General features: G+C 41.3%; 1 long non-coding RNA gene across 1 annotated transcript in view; it reads left to right on the forward strand.

Moving 5' to 3' along the window:
* The first annotated feature begins 6,083 nt into the window (after positions 1-6,083).
* LOC131491155 (uncharacterized) overlaps positions 6,084-14,988 on the forward strand; it is a 488,422-nt gene continuing 479,517 nt past the window's right edge. The window contains exons 1-2 of the long non-coding RNA XR_009251404.1: positions 6,084-6,340; positions 14,720-14,798. This is a non-coding gene — a long non-coding RNA (uncharacterized LOC131491155). The remainder of the gene's footprint in view (positions 6,341-14,719; positions 14,799-14,988) is intronic.

Genomic DNA, 14,988 nt, shown 5'->3' on the forward strand with positions numbered 1-14,988 from the left:
TTACCATCCCTTTCAGCCTTCTTGCGTGTCCCACTCATGACTTGAGCCTCAACGTTGGCTGACAAATATTAAATCTTTCTGATTAGATTGTCTTCACTTTCAACTATGATCATGTCTTACTCTGCCATGTGTACCTGTAGGATTTTCCCATCACGTCCCAAAGCAAAGGCTTAGAAAACAACAAAATGAGTCCCCAAATTTGACCAAACATATAACCTTAACAATAAATGTAAATTGTCCCACTCACCTGTTAAGAGACTCGTATTTACAAAGAATGTGGAGTTCAGTTCTATGCAATATAGGAGACGTGTGTAGAACAGTGAAGCCCAGAAAGGCTGAAGGTGTAGACAGTTGGGCAGAGATTGCTTTAGTGTGAGTCATGTCCCAACTTGCCTCCCCCTCCCAGTTTATATGTTGAAGTCCTAACCCTTCTATGAGATTATATATTGGAGATGGTTTTTAAAGCATGGTTGAGGTTATATGAGGTTGAAAGGGTGGGGCCCTGATCTGATAGAGCTGGTGCCCTGGCAAAAAGAGAGACACTAGAATGTAGTCTTTGTCATGGGAAGATGCAGAAGGTGGCAGTCTCTAAGCCAGGAAAGTTTTACCAGAATGTGACTATGCTGGCACCCCCATTTTGGACTTTCTAGCCTCCAAAACTGTGAGAAAGTAAATTTTTGTTTTTAGAGTCACCCAGTCTATGGTATTTTTTTAGGGCGGCCCAAGCCAACAAAACAGACAACAAAGAAAATGCCAAGAGAGCAAGGGAGAGGGAGAGAGAAAGCAACAATCATAACTATATGGTTGTGTTCTAAATAAAAAGCATTAAATTAGATACAAAGGACATTTGATTACAGTAAAAGATGTAACTCATGATATAACTTAATGTGTTAAAAAATTTGTCATGAAAACCAGTGCCAAAGTTAAAGAAAATATAGGAATAGATAGAAATGTTCAAATAACAGAAAACTTAAATCTTACCTATTAACTACGGCCAATAGTTATAAAGCTAAAAGAAAGAAAGAATATGGACTCTGAATGACCTGAGTAGGATAGCTCTAATGGATACACATTAAGCTATATACTCAGAAAACGTTATACTGTCCTTTGAAGTATTGATTGAGCAGTCAGAAAAATTAACTCTGTATTAACAAAAATTAAAACACCATATTGGAGACTGAGATCTTGGTAAAGCAATGCCAAATTGCAGAGGAAAATTCATAGCATTAAATACTTAAAATTAAGAATTTAGTGAATTTTAAATACCCAAAACCATAATTTATGAAATAATGTGAATTAGAGAAAACAGAGTAAGACACTAATAAAGATAAAAGCAAAAGCAAATGAATTGTAGAAATTTTTAAAATGGTGAAACTAAGTCTATTAGTTGGGTCTGGAAAAAATATTAAAATTGTTGGCTACACTCGATTGTATTTGAAAAATTTAAAAATTTAAAAATTTTAATTATAGTATAGGTACCATACAGTGTTATATTAGTTTCAAGTGTACAATATAGAGATTCAGTAATTCCATGTCTGTGCTCATCAAGATGAGTATACTTCTGTGATGCCTGGATGACTCAGTCAAGTGTCCAACTCTTGATTTTGGTTCAGGTCATGATCTCATGGTTTGTCAGATTGAGCCTTGCATCTGGCTCCATGCTTATAGCATGGAGGCTGCCTGAGTGTCTCTTTCTCTCTCTGCCCCCTCTCCCCCCCCCCCCCGCGTGTGCTCCCGTGTGCCTTCTCTCTCAATAAGTTACTTAAAAAAATGAGTGTACTTTTAATCTGCATCTGTTTCACCAGTCCCCCTCCATCCACTTGACCTCTGGTAACTGTTCTCTATATGAGTCTGTTTTTTTTCTGATCTGTTCTTCTTTCCCTTCGGTTTCTTAAATTGCATATGTGAGTGAAATCATAAGGTCCATGATCATGTTGTTGCAAATAGCAAGATTTCATTCTTTTTAATGGCTAAATAATACTCTATTGTACATATATACGACATCTTCTTTATCCATTTATCAATTGATGGACATTTGGATTGCTTCCATAATTTGACTATTGTAAATACAGTAAACAGGGGTGCATATATCCTTTGGAATTAGTGTTTTTGTAGTAAAATATATTTAATGAGAATTTGCCATTTTAGAGCATACAGTTTAGTGGCATTGATTATATCCACAATGTTGTACAACCATCGTCATTACTTATGTTCAAATGTTTTTAATCCCCCTAAACAGAAACTCTGTGCCTGTTAAGCAATAGTTCCCCATTCTTCATCCCCCCACATTATGGTAAATTCCAATGTCTTTTTGTCTCAATTCTAATGTCTGGCTCATTTCATTTAGCACAATGCCCTTAAGGTTCATCCACTTAGCATATGTCATTCCTCCTTTTCTATGTCTGAATTATTTTCAGGTGGATTGCTTCCACCTTTTGGCTACTGTGAATAGTGTTGCAGCACTCATTTATTTTTGCAAGGGAAAAAAGCAGGAATGGATGAAATAAGTAAACAAGAATAGAGAAATAATGTCAGAAAGTTAAAGGAGATTATAGGAGACTTATTTGGTCAATCATGTTCAAATACATTTTTAAAAACTTGGATAAAACATTTAATGTATAGAAAAGATAACATTCCAAGGCTGACCCCAGAAAATCTGAAAACCTAAAGAGATGAATTATACTAGAAAAAAAGAGAAAAGTTGTGTGGAGGCTGCCTCTCTCCCCAACTATGAGGTGCAAATGTTTTCCCAGATCAACTCTTCAAACCTTAATTGATTACTCAATTGATTTCACACTTTTCTAGATAAAGCCAAGCCACTGGTTTCTGGTTACAGAGTAAAGGATATATAAGCACAAAAATCTGCTATGGAACAGCAATGAGAAGAAAGAAAACCAAAAACCAATGTCCCTTGTGAGTATCAGTGCAAAGGTGTTGAGTGAAATATTAACAGGATCCAGAATGACAATAAAAAATGAGTAAAATATGAGTAGGTGAGGTTTGAGCAAAGGCAGGTTAGCTTAGTGTTAGGAAACCTACTAATGTAATTCACTGTAGTAGTGTATTAAAACAGCAAGCCATGTGCTCCCACCCATGGTTGCTGAAAATTTTATGAGAGTCCATTATTGATTATGGAAAAACGCCTCATAAAATATAACTAAATTCATGCTGCCTTAATATAACATTTATCTTATTGCAAAAGTCAGCTCATGCTTAATGTACAAACAATAGAAGTATTCACATTAAATCAGGGCAAGGATGTCACAGTCCTCACTTTGTTGAATGCCAGTCTTGAGGTACTAGCCAACATTTTAGAGAAGAGAAATATGTATAAGTTGGAGAGGAGGAGGTAAAATAATCATATTTGGAAATAAAACGATTGTGCCTAGGAAACAAAAATAACAAGGATCACTGCCAGCAATAATAAGAGAATTGAGTACTGTAGCTTGATTAAAAAAAAAAAAAAGTCAGTAGTCCTTACCCATACAAACAAAAACAATTGGTATCAGGCTATAATGCAGGATAGGACCACATGTCTAGACAAGCTGTAAAGTTTATATGGATAAATAAAAGGGGAAGAATACACAGGGAAATTACTGAATCCAAACAATAATGAGAGGACACAAATGCTCTGAGGAACATAGAGTACCAAGCTAAGATGATGACAGCACCCTGGTACTGGGCATACATAGTAACGTCAGTGGAATGGAAGAGAAGGTTCTTTGCTTTTTGTGGATCACCAAAAAAATTTTTGAAAACTACTCCTCCATGTGTCTTCTATAAATGTTCATAAAAATACATGTACCTATGTACTTGTATGCGCATAGAACAGCTTTGGAAGTATATTCAAGAAACTGTAACAGTTGTTGAGTGGCTGGGAGATAGAGGTGGGAAGGGTGTTACATTTCATCATATTTTATAGTGTAACTTTTGAATTCTCTACCATTTGTGGTGGTATCTCTTCACAGATGTTATTATATTTCCCCCCAAACCTACATAGAATATGAATAAGGTAAAAAAATATTGAGGAGGGGTAGAGAATGATGTGCTTGCATCCCTCCAACAAGGCCTTCGAACTATTTAACTGCCTGTGTCTGGAAGCCTCCCTGCCCCAAACACAGATTCATACTGGAGTGGACACACTGACATTAGATTTTCATCATTTTCCAAGTTTGTCCTGCTCCGGCCCTTCATCTCTTCCTTCATTCTCCAGTTGGAGGCCAGAGGGTACCTTGTTTGTGGGGGCTTTACCATTATCTCCGTGAACTCCACTCAACTGAATCTGTTACTGCTGTCCTGATAAAACCCAAGTAGTGGCCCTATAAACCTGCAATGAGTGTAACAGAAGCATGTTTGCAAACACAGCTTTAAGCAAAGTCCCCTATGTTCCTCTTGATAGATTCCTTCCCAGTCTCCTCCTGTATAGAAACTATGGAGCTGCCCACATCTTTCTGTTGGCCAGTCTCCAGGAAAAAAGTTGTCTTTAGAGAAAACACTATGATTTATTGGTCAGCAGGAAGAATGCTACAAGTGTGTTTAACTTTGATTTTAGATGGTAACTGAAAAATGGGTGTGTGCATCTTGCCCTACATTCCCATCGGCCAAGCCTTTGATAAGTAGTAGGGGAAGTCGCTAAGCAGAATAAATTCTGGTCTTGAAGTCCCTTTCTCACCCTGTCCCTTTTGAGAAAAGGCTATGAAACATAGCTAAGGGTAGTAGCTGACCCTAGAAAGCCAGGGTCACCATCAAACATTTGCTAAGAATCTGTCACAAGCACAGGTCTAGGTCAATATGCACACACTTGTACTGGGAAGGAAGAAGGTCTCCAAAATGAGGACTCTGCCTGGAAAATGCCCTGCCACCAGTTGCTTAAAACGAAAATACAAGGTGAAGAGCATTCTAAATGTTTTCAAGCTGCCAGAACAAGAGGACGTTTCTAAGGGAAGCAGAACCCACTCGACTTTGGACTTGGGGAACACCCAAAAAAGTCCAAGTTCTTGTGCACTCAGTTTGTAACTTTTTTTAATGTTTTTTTTTATTTTTGAGAGAGAGTGAGAGAGCACGTATGCACACATGAGAGGGGGAGAGGCACACAGAGAGAGGGAGACACAGAATCTGAAGCAGGATCCAGGCTCTGAGCTGTCAACACAGAGCCTGACGTGGGGCTCGAACTCACGAACTGTGAGATCGTGCGCTGAACCAAAGTTTGTTATAACTAGGTGTGGAAAAACAAAAAACAAAAACCCTCATTTCAACTTTTTCCTGGAATAGGTTAGGCACCAATTATAAAAGGAAACTTTCTCAAATGAGAAGTATTACACCTGGTTTTTACCTTTAAATATACTGTGTTGCTATTTCACTTTGTGTTCTGATAGCAAATGGTGCCAAGCTAAGGAATCTGACAGGGTTAATTTATTGTGTACTTCATACAGCAGCAAAAATGCTTTTCCTTAAAAATCATTTTGCTTCAGTCTGGCTTTTGCTCAGATCTACGTAGTTGCTCACGCCGTTTGATTTCCCACAGCAAGTTATTCTAAGCCCTTACTGTCGTTTCTGTTTCCTCTCTTCCTCTGAACCTTCCTCTCTGTTAGCAGGATCCCTGTTTCTCTCCATCATCAACTATCTGTGTGGCTAAGAGCCAGTCACTTGACCCTCAGGGTCTTTTTGTCCTGGGGTGTGTCAGAGGCAGTGTGGAGGTGTCTTAGGACATTTGAATAAAAAGCAGCAAAAGAGCTTGCCAATGAGAGTAGCCGGCACTGGGGGGTTTTTTCCCCCATAAATGAGGAAGGAAAGCTAGTGGTGAATGAGCCCATTCAGTGTTAACATTGTTGCCACATGATCCAGCCAAGGAATATGGTTCTTTCAAAATAGAAACAATTTTTTTTTCCCTCAAAGGTACCCTTGGATCCATCGTTTTTTTCCCCCCCCTCTTCGTACTGAATTTATTCCAAAATTTCAAACAGCATTAGAGGAGGGCATAAGATCTTTGTGGCTTTCCAAGAGCTGCTTTTTTTTCCTTTTCTTTTTTTCTTTCTTTCTTTCTTTCTTCTTCTTTTTTTTTTTTTTGAGTGACTTAAGGATTTCTAAGTTACTTTCCAGCTTGGAAAATCATATGACCTGTGAACATGTGCCTTTCCTCAGCTCAAGAAGCCATTTAAAGCAGACTTATCCTTTTTATGCAGGCTATGCTTACTCCTCTTTACAGCCATCTCCTCCATCTGAAATAGCCTTCTTTGACATTTCTCACAAACCATGAGCTTCCTAGCTTCCCTGCCTGAGATGAGTGATTCCTTCAGAACTGGACCACTTCCTGCAGCCTGGAAGCCTCCTTATCTTTAAGGTATGGGGCAAAACATGGATGAGAGTAGCCATGGTGGGAGGAGGAGTAGTAATAGTAAAAACAAAAACAACTATTCTGTGATAAGAGCAGCTAACATTTGTTGATATCCTTTTAAGTGCTGAGCATTCTGTTTTCTTATTCATGATTCACAAGAATCCATGAGGTGGGTATTATTATTATTCAGCTACTTTTTCAGAAGGGGAGACTGAAGCACAGGGAGGGCTATTAAACTTGATTAAGATGGTGACTTGTGGAGCCAGGCTTCATCTTGAGGCTGTTGGATTTCCATGGCCCATGCTTTTACTGCTCTTGATGCATATTTACCTGTGCCTGTTTGAATTGTTTTTTAAGCTGTATCTGCCCCATCTTCCTTGTGAGACTCCTGGAGGGCAGGTTGTATCTTCTTTTGTACCCTGTTGCCATGTTTTAACAGTAAAGAAGCATGTAGCTTCTTGCAGCCACGACTCCTTAGGGGAAGAGAATTTTCCTCAATAGCACAATACATGTCACAGGCCTGTGGGGTGATGTCAAAGCTGTTGGGGGTTTTGTTCAAGTTGTTTCTCTTTGTTATTTCTTAGCCATACTTCTGAGTGTTGAAATGGGCTAATAGGGAATCAGAATACGGAAGTTGTGGACAGCTCGCTTAGAAGTTGTGTTAATAGCTAATAGAGATTTTAGAGTCATTTCTAACAATACAAGTTTGGTGTCTTAAGACTGAGTTATTTTGGTGCTTTAATTTCAACTTGTTTTAATGGCCTTTGGCCTCCTGCTTAATGTCAATTGAGGCAGCAGATTAATTCCCCATAAACAGTGGCTTGTCATGTCTTGTTGCTTAATTCTGGGTTTCATGAAGAACCAAGAGAGAGATTTATCGATTAAGCAATTACCGTGTTGTATCCTCTGAAGTCGTTGGGGTCGGTGTCTTGCTTTAGCAGCTGCAAAACGTTTTATGCAGTCAAGTTATCAACAAATGAATCTTGATGAGGCTGGTGATGATTCTGGAGTGTTAATTTTAGATGTGTTAAAAATCAAAGTCTTGAGCATTGTCCAGTTATTAAGTGATGTTTGGGTTGAATTATGTCAGAAGGAAATAAACAGGAAGGAGCATTTGTATAGTGTAAATCTCTGAGATATTAAAGATAAAAAAATGCCACAGTCTCCACTCCTTTCTTTAAATCAAGATGCGACATGGCATTTGGTTTCTTTTTTGTTTTATTTATTTTTGAGAAAGAGAGTGCAAGCGGGGGAGGGGCAAAGAGAGATGGGGGTACAGAGGATCTGAAGCAGACTCTGTGCTGTTAGCAGTGAGCCTAATGTGGGGCTCGAACCTATGAACCGAGAGACCATGACTTGAGCTGAAGTTGGAGGCTGAACAGACTGAGCCACCTAGGAGCCCCGACACTTGGTTTCTTACTATCTACCTGGGTCAAGAAGCAGCTGTGACTCCTACTGATTTTTCACCTCCCATTCAGAAAAATGTGACCATTTCTGGTTTTACCTTTCTCTTTCTGTCTTCTACCAATTTTGGAAGATGTCTTTCTCTCTATCATCTTAGAAGAAGGCATCCAAAAGGAGGAAAGGATGAGATAATAGAAGTTTGCATGATCACTTCCTCGCTATGGGCACTGGCTCACCACTTTTCTGTTATCCTGATGTTGTGTTGGCGCATATTTTCTGTTGGATACTGAGTAAGCGCCTGAGTGCTGCAATCACACTATCCAGGTTCAAATCCACTGTGTGCCATCGGCAAGCTTATGTGTGAAATGGGGATAGTAGTACCTACCATAGAAGGCCAACACAAGAATGGATGCACCTGGCCAGTGGCTTAACTCCTAGCACATGGCCCCTGGTATCAGTTATGATCTTTTTCTTTCCTTTGAAGTTCTGGTTTCTTGGCCTACGGTCTCCTCCCCTTTTACTCTCTTCTACATAATGCGTCTTCAAACAGTGTTGCTTTGAACTTATAATTAGTTGGTGAAGAAAAAATAAATAAAAATCACTGGTGTCCCATGGCTGTGAAATCAAATTCAAATTTCTCATGGTGGTATCCAGGGTTTTCTGTAATCTCACCAGAACTCCTGGATCTGACTCATGTTCCATCCTTCAACTGCTTTGGATGCTTTGAGCTCTAGCCAGTAGGCTGACCAACACCCTGGTGATTGTGATAAAGGTGGTATCGAGTACATTTTGGGAAATGTTGCTTTCGTGTTAGCATGCTACATCTACTGTGGGGCTCTGCCTGTTTAAGGTATACATCTTAGTTCTCTAAATGTTACTTGCCTCAAGGGCAAGAACTTGGTCTTTGTATCTCTGCAGAAAAGAGTGAACATAGGAGACCTCAGGCTGCTACCCTTAAAAAGGACTGATGGCAAGGTTGGCTCTTGGCTGGTATCTAGGGACCTGCTTTTCTGAGTGTTGGTTCACTGTGCTGGTTCACAGCTATGGCTCATTGTGCCTGGAGTTTTGTGCAAAAATACAATTTATGCTTGAACACTGCTTCCCTCTAGGAGTCTGGAATTTTTAATGTGCTAGGGGTGCCTGAGTGGCTCAGTCGGTTAAGCGTCCAACTTCGGCTCAGGTCATGATCTCATGGTTCGTGAGTTTGAACCCCATGTCGGTCTCTGTGCTGACAGCTCAGAGCCTGGAGCCTGCTTCGGATTCTGTGTGTGTGTCTCTCTCTCTCTGCCCCTCCCCTGTCTCTCTCTTTCTATTTCGCTCAAAAATAAATGTTAAAAAAATTATAATGTGGTAGGCAGAGAGTGCCTACATGACCAGTCCTCAGTAAAAACCCCAGGCACTAAGTCTCTAAGGAGCTTCCCTAGGCTGAATCATTGTACACATGTTGCTGCATTTCTGTTGCTGAAGGATGCGTTGTATCTGTGACTTCTCATGGGAAGGAGAGAGCATAAGAAAGTCTGTATATGGAGTCCTCCAGGCTTGCCCTAAGTCTTTTCTCCCTATGATAGGCTGTGTATCCTTAGTATATTGCTGTACAAAACCTTAGCTGTAATAACAATAAGCCGAGTTCTGTGAGTTCATGTGGTACATGTCTGAATGTAGGGATAGTCTTGGGTACCCCAACACCACATCCTTTTCCAAAGCAGTTCTTAGAGTAGGTGCTCAATAAATACTTTGTGATTAAGTTTCACAAGTTTCTTAACACTGTGGATGCTTAAAAAATGTAAACTCTTTTCTTTGGACCGTTGCTTGCTCATTTTGGCACCTGTAAGTTGTATCTGTATTTAAACAGGCCAACATTTTTAATGTATGATAGTTTCAAGGTGTTCTTTCACTGTCTATGAAGAATGCTTCTCGTTTTGCTTACTCATTTTCTTTTTCTTCTCTACATTTCAAGCAAGGTTGATACTATCAAACCAGTTCTCTTGGGCCGTTGTGATGCAGAATTAAGGGGAAGGATGGAGGGATGATAGGAGTGAGCTCTGAGGACCAGATCTAGAACAGGCGTTTTGTGGGGAGCATCAGAAGAAGAGGGGCATGAAAGAGCTTGTGTGAGGTAAAGTAAGACTGTGAAAAGAAGGGGTCTTCATGAATCGCTGCTGTGCACCAAGCAAGAATCCCTTCAACAGTGTTTGAGAAAGGGAGAAAGAGAATATGTTGTGTAGAAATTACTTCTGGTTGCTGAGTTGTTTTTCTTTGATAAAGGCCCATACCTACGACCAAATCATGGTTCAAAGTTTAAGTTTTTCATTGATTTTGCTTGAGGATAGGAGCCATACCATTTGTAGTTCAGAATTTTGTACGTATAAATCCTCAGTAAGTTCTTGATGATACTGAGTGATGGCTTGATTCTCAACCATTGACGGGATACTTTGAATGTGCCAAGCACCAAGTGTGGAGATACAGAGATGAGCAAAAAGAAGTCCTTGCCCATGTCACAGAGGGAGGCTGACTTGCACACACATGTTTCCAATTCCATGTGGGAAATACTGGTGGTAGAATATGGGAGCCCTGGAGAGAGCACCTCTCCAGCTTACCAGAGGGTTGCTCCAAACTAAGCCCCATGATGCACAAGGAAAAGGAAACCTGGTCCATACCTAGTTTAAGTAACAGCTAGAAGAGTTTACAGACAGGGTACATGTTATGTGCCAGGGGGAAGTAGACCTCTAACACAAGGGCATCCAGTTGTGTTTCTGGAGCCTTAGCAAGGTGTCTTTGCAGCAGCATTTTCCAAGGTCTAAGGTTTAGACCAGGTTCAGAAACTTGATTTGGTTTGAGTTTACTGAGAGTGCATCTGCTTCTTAGGTGAGAAGTCACATTAATTAGCTAATGAGACTCATGTGGTCAAGGAGAATAACATATTTCTGGTGACAAAGACAACTGTCCCAGAAACCAAAATGCTCATCAGCTGGATCATCCGATTCTATTGATAGACCTTATAGCAAATCCGTCAGTAACCAGGCCTAATGAGCACAGAATTGGGCCTAGAGGAGTCTCTTAAATGACCTGCATGTTTTTTTTTTTTTTTTAACGTTTATTTTATTTATTTATTTTTTTTGAGACAGAGAGAGACAGAGCATGAACAGGGTAGGGGCAGAGAGAGAGGGAGACACAGAATCTGAAACAGGCTCCAGGTTCTGAGCTGTCAGCACAGAGCCCGACGCGGGGCTTGAACTCACGGACGGTGAGATCATGACCTGAGCCGAAGTCGGACGCTTAACCGACCGAGCCACCCAGGCGCCCCAATGACCTTCATGTTTTATGCACTCCCTGCGTTTGCCACTGTGGCCTCACTTTCCTATGATAATGTGAGTGATAACCGTTCTGTGTTGAGTCATTTTGTAAGAAGATGTGTTTTCAATTGTACCAGAAGATAAGTTTTGCTTATCTGGCAGCCATTGACTCTCTTTAAGGTGACAAAATATATTTTCATTCTGGTTATTAATTTTTACATACTTGAAATCATGAACTGTTGGAAGGTAATTGAATATCCATTTTGGGGGTTTTGGAGGAGGAGGGGCATCTCACAGTAGCCTTCATATGTCTGCTGGTGGAGGAGCCCAGCCACAGGTACCACCTTAAACTTCATGGCCTTGAATGTCACTGGTTCACTTCTGTGATTGTGCTGGTGAAGCATTTATAATTTTTCTCACTAATTATCAATTACAGCTTCTGGTTTTTACCTTTCCTTAGTTGCTGCCTACTCGATTTCCATAGAATTAATTAGCATGAATAATTTTTGCAAATATACTGGCACTTACTAGGAAGTACCATCCCTTACATGCCATACAACAGTTAAAATCCTCAATTAATGGACAGCCTATGAGTTTTCATTTAACACCTACCAACTCTTCCTTCACTGAGTCTGACTTGCCTAAGGTCACCCACCTAGTTGGTGGCAGAGTTGCCATAACTTGGGAGCTCATATTATTTTGTATGTATCTTATTATTTTATGTGTAATTGGTGCCAATGGCCCTGAAAGAGAATGTATGTTTATTGAGTGCAGTCCTTTGTGTCAGGGTTTGTTTGTTGTTTGTTTTTTGTACTCCTTATACCTAGTATATTGCCTAGGGGTGAAAGATTTGTTGGATAGGGGCACCTGGGTGACTCAGTGAGTTAAGCATGCAACTTCGGCTCAGGTCATGATGTCACAGTTCGTGAATTCGAGCCTCCTGTGGAGCTCTGTGCTGGCAGCTCAGAGCCTGGAGTATGCTTCAGATTCTGGGTCTCCCTCTCTCCTTGCTTCTTCCCCACTCATGCTCTGTCTCTCTCAAAATTAATAAACATTCAAAAAATTAAAAAAAAAAGATTTGTTGTATAAATGATTAGATGATAACAAGAAAAAAGAAAAAAACAGGTTTTTTCCTTTGTCCTCATGAGATGCTTCTCTCACAATATCACATAAAAAGACTAAAGAGCATATTCATTATTCATTCAGCACCTGTTATGTTTGAGACAATCTGCTGGGTGCTGTATGGACAAAGATCATAAGGACAAAGCATTGTTCTGAAGATAAGAGGCCATAAGGAAAAATGTCTCAGTAACTCTAGTGCATGGTACAAGTAAAGTGCCATAAAGGAGACCCAAATGCATGACTTTAGCAAATCAGGAACCATCACACCTTATGGGAGAAGCAGAGGAGGCTTCATGGAGGAGGTGACTTCGCCTGAATCTAGTAGCAACATCTGAATTTCAGAGAGAAAGATAAGCTCACAGACTGAGATAGTCGGCAAAGGGCACAAAAGGAAAAAGGAAGGTGAATGATTTTTGGAGAACTGCAGGAAGTCTCTCTTAGGTGTGGTATGTGAGGCAAAGTGCATGTATGCGGAAGGGAACGGGGCAAAGCCAGGATAGAAAGTCAGGGAAGTTCCTAGGCAGCATTGCTTGTCCAGGATCAGGGCCTTGCACTCGGTTTATCAATGTGTATACTCCTCAAATATGAGCATGACCACATAGGTTATTTGGCAGCAGGAGGTGGGTGGGCTGGTTCTGCGGAATAAGGGAGGTAAGTTGGGAGGGGGTTGCAATAGTTGAGGAATAAGGTAGGGAGCAGTGAACCACAGGGTGGCCGTGGAGATGAAAAGGAAGGGGCAGCGTGGTAGCCTGAGTGTCCGACGTAAAGGATGCATGAGCAAGGACCCATTAACAGCATGCGTTGCCTACTTATCACAACTTGTTAAAGTTGTCTACATAAACATTGATCTCATTTGCCTGTGAGATCCGAGAGGACAGGGCCCATGTAATGTTCATGTACTGAAACAGACATGGCTGATGTGTGGTAAATGTTTGCTGGATAAATGAATGGAAGTCGGGAGACGTGGCTTGGTAACAGCAGCTAGGTGTTAGTGGAAATAACATGTTTCTTGGGGAGACATGCTGGAATTTGGGGGTGTGGTCCATTTTTTCTGATGGAGTTTCTAGAAATAGATGACAGAACTGGATAGCAGTTACAAGCTGATGCATAAGTGGGGGCAAGATACAAAGAAGAGAGGGTGGTATACTTGATTGTAGAGAAAATAGAGTCACTTCTTTGAAGACGCCAGGTGAGACTGGAGAGAGAGTGCAACATGGTGTCCCTCCGGGGCAACAGGACTGTGGGACAAAGCTTGGACAGAGGGGAGGACTAGGGTGGATGTGTGGGTAGTGTTAGCCAGTGGAAGCAGGAGGGAAGGACAGGTTGCCTCAGGAGAGGCAGTAAAACGAGGAATTCCATGTTCGGCGTCTGGAGTCAGACTGCTTGAATTCAAGTGCTGGCTCTCCTACTGATTCATTATGTGGTTTTAGTGACTTCACTTTCTCTTGCCTCAATTTCCTCTTCTGCACAGTGAGGATAACGTAATACCTGCATAAAGACATGCACAGCAGTCAGAACAGAGCCTGGAATGTGGGAAGCGCTCCATAAGCATTAATTACTCTTCTTACCAGAACCCACTCTGGTGACTTTGTATGTGTTAACCCATTTGATCCTTCATAACTAGATGGGGGCTAGTATCCTCATTCCACAAATGAGGAAACGGCGGTGCAGAGAGGTTTCCTACTTTGCTCACATTCTCAGAGTGAAATCAGTGTGGTGAAGCTTACTGAAGATAGGTTCTTACCCAATCTACTTGGTGCCAGCTCGGGCACCTCTCATCGAACACACCACTAGAGCCAGGTTGATAGGGTGAGAACACTCACGACTAAGTTAAATGTTATCACTGCGCACTGGGGAAGCAGACCTGGGAGCTGGGGCATAATGGGAGGAAAGCGAATGTTGCCAAGATTCACCTGGCAGTCTTATAAAAGAGAGCAGGTGGAAAGACTGGGGTACAAAGGATTCAGACCAGAGATGGCTCAGGGAATGGCCCGGTGTGGCAAATCAGAGTCGAACTACAATGGAACTGGCTTATTTGTGTCCCATGCAACGAGATGGAGCTGTCTATATTTGCTAGGAACTCCCCGAAGGAGCACGTTTGGGGATGAGTTTGGAGTGCCAACTTGTAAGTTTCGAATGTGGGGCCCTAAGAAATTAGTGATACAGTGAACAGTGATCAGGAAGTTGGGAGGGGAGCCACTTCAGTAACTGCTCCGTTGGAGAAAAGTGTCTTCAGAGGAACCAGCTCAGAATAGCGTCTGAGCATCAAAGTAGGCACTTTGTTATTTTCAGTGGCAGTTGGTTCTGATAAAACACCCTGGGCAGTCTTTACCTCACTGTCAATCCAGCTCTGCTTCTCTCCTTTCTGAAAGAAGGAAGTTGAGGCATGGCTCCTTTCTTCCCTGGAGTAGATGTCTTTTGTACACAGTAGCCATGTGATCTCCTTTTAAAAAGGCACTTTACGCCTCACTGTAATTCTCATCCATACTGAGTGCATTGCTTTGCATTTGAGGCTTAAGAAAATCAGTTCTGCTGACTTCCTGTTTTCTATTTTGGGCCTCAGCAGAACTTCCCATTCAAGTGGGACCAGGCGGCAAACACAAAGCTGGAATTTTCTGCTGAAGTTGATGTGCCATGGGAATAAAGTAAGTTCATGGGGTGGGGTGTTTGTCTCACCCCACTCTCGAAGTCTCTCCTTCAGCTGCTCTGGTCTTTACACCACAGGGGGTGAAATGGGATTGCTGAGAACTTTGGGCTCCAGGCCCATCAGAGCCTCAAAACTTGACACTCAGATGGAGCTCTTTACCACCTTGGGACATGACAGCAGCTCCTCCC

The sequence above is a fragment of the Neofelis nebulosa genome, chromosome 1 (assembly GCF_028018385.1).
Source record: "Neofelis nebulosa isolate mNeoNeb1 chromosome 1, mNeoNeb1.pri, whole genome shotgun sequence".
Classification (NCBI taxonomy): Eukaryota; Metazoa; Chordata; class Mammalia; order Carnivora; family Felidae; genus Neofelis; species Neofelis nebulosa.